Genomic DNA, 2,471 nt, shown 5'->3' on the forward strand with positions numbered 1-2,471 from the left:
CTATGACTACAAGCATAAAAATATTAATGGCTTTTGCCCTTGTGTTTTTCTCAATTCTGAGTAACAAAATTTAGGTGGGTTTTTAATCTAGCTATAGATATAAGTATATGTAAATACAAATATATAGATATCCTAAGATCTATTTCTTTCTATATTACCCAGAAGGGTGATGTGAGTGGTAGAGGAAATACAGAATATTAGCAAATGTCTTTGTAATACTAGAAATGGCTCTTTGAGAACTTCCCTTTCTCCTTTTTGAAATGGATGCTACTCTTGAGCCTGGCTTGGAGTGTTCATCATGTTGTTTGGGAAGAGACACAATATTCCTTCTGGACTTCAGTGGAACACCTATTAGAAAAGGCATTCATACTGAAGATTGGGGGCAGTTCATGCATATCTGTGACATGATTATCATCAGCAAAGATGGGCCAAAAGAGGCAGTAAGAACTTGGAAGAAAAGGATTTCTAAAAACTGTAAGCACAAGGAGATCAAACTTACCTTATAGCTTATTGACATGTGCATGTAGAACTGTGTCCCAAATTTCTAGGCCCTGATTGTGAGGAGGGATTTTGTTAAACATCATCTAGTTAAGCTGCTGAGTCCCAGATACAACTTGTCTTTAGACAGACAGAATAAGGTCTTGAGCTTCATCATGACATAGTCACAGGGTTTCTCTGCAGGTGTGGATGCTAGTGAAGTCAAGGAAAAATACCTAGAGCTGTTAAAAAAAAAGGAGTCCAATTTCCCTCTTCATAGACAGATATTAAAACAGAGAGACAAGTGGCATTGTCTCTGAACATAACTAAGCCACCCCCATTTGTTCCAATTACCTTAGTACATCTGTCTGCAGCTGTTCCCAATGGTCCAACTATTTTACTGGTTGCTGAACAGATTGGAAAAACTACACAGTGAAATGGATATGGTGAAAATGAATGTGAAAGTAATGTCAGCCATATTGGTAGAGAATACACCTGGATCTGAAAATCAGGAAGATGTGGAACTCTTAAAGAAATTGTATAAGACTGGTCAGGACATGCAGGAAAGGATCATGGACCTACTGGCAGTGGTGAAGAATAAGGATGTAACAATGGAGCTCATTCAAGTGAATGAAGATTTGAATCCGGCCCTCCTTGTATATGAGAGGTTTTCTTGAAATCAGAAACAATTCCAGGATCAAAATTGGATCCAAGATAAAGCCCAGAAGAATGACTATTAGTTTCTGCCCCATCCTGTGATTTACTTGACTTAAATTCAGGTCCAAGCTCTCTGCTTCTGACTTGCCATTGGAAGGAGTCCATGCCATGAGTTCTGAATTTTCTGGCTTAAATGTTAGCTTTCCACATTTCACTGATGCCAACCACTGAAGCCCTGTGCTTCACTCACAGCTGGATTTACTGGCCTCAGAGGATCCAGAAATATCCCTGTTTCCTCAAAGGACAGATCAAAGCATTTCCTCAGGTCATCTGTATAACGATTTCTTAACCCATTTAAATCCAATGCTAATGCAGTCAGTGAACCTTCAGGCTGGCCATGCTGGAACTTCAAGCCACAAAACTCTCAGCTTCATCCAGCAATCAGTGAGCAAGGAATGATTTTCAGCTACCCAATTACTATGAGGTAATGGAGTCTGAACCTTTGACTCCAGGTGCCACTACAGAAGCTCTTTATGAATGCTATAAACCAATTCAGAATCATACAAACAGTTGAAAGATCTTTTTAGAGAAATCCATCATCCTCATACCCCTATGATAAAACAGATGAAAACTATTTTATTACTTCTTTAATAAATCATAAAGTATTTGATAAACTGGAGTTTCAATTCAGAAAATGTATTGTATAAGTGCTTTCACTTAATTAAAATTGAATGTAAAAATAGTTTCGCATTTCTGAAAATATTTTTGGCCTTTACATTTTGAGTTTACATTTTTGAGTACTATTTGGATTAGGTGGTTATTGAATCATAGGGATTCAGAATTTGGTGAAGGACTAGAATCAAAGAGGAGTTACTGTTTACTTAATGCCAATGTGGCAGGAAACCTCAAGTCCAGTTTGCCGGGAGTAATTATGCTTTTTCACGTTTCTCTAAGAAACTTGGATAAAGACATTAGTGATATGCTCATAAAATTTGAAGATGGTACCAATTTGAGAGGGATAATTAACATAGGGAACAAAAGACTCAGGATACCAATGGGTCTGAACCAATTAGGGCCCAAACAATTACCAAGTAGGGCTTGTCTTGGGACCTATTGTTGGCTAATTAATCCATCAACTGTTGTCCTGATCTATATCTGGCCAATGGACCTAGATGGCTCTTGAGGAAAAAGAGATACTGGTGACTTTGCCTCACTTAAATCCAAATCACTTGCATGTCTCCACATCACCTCCCTGATGGCATGGCCCTCTTTGAGAACAAAGGACAAACAGCAACCCCTGTGAGTAGAAAAGGAGCTGCCCACTGGGGGTCAAACTT

General features: G+C 38.5%; 1 pseudogene; it reads left to right on the forward strand.

Annotated features, from left to right (window-relative positions):
- The first annotated feature begins 260 nt into the window (after window positions 1-260).
- On the forward strand, window positions 261-1,708 carry LOC114023712 (annotated as a pseudogene).
- The last annotated feature ends 763 nt before the right edge of the window (window positions 1,709-2,471 follow it).

Source organism: Vombatus ursinus, unplaced genomic scaffold (genome assembly GCF_900497805.2).
Source record: "Vombatus ursinus unplaced genomic scaffold, bare-nosed wombat genome assembly UNPS02000098.1, whole genome shotgun sequence".
NCBI classification, from domain to species: domain Eukaryota; kingdom Metazoa; phylum Chordata; class Mammalia; order Diprotodontia; family Vombatidae; genus Vombatus; species Vombatus ursinus.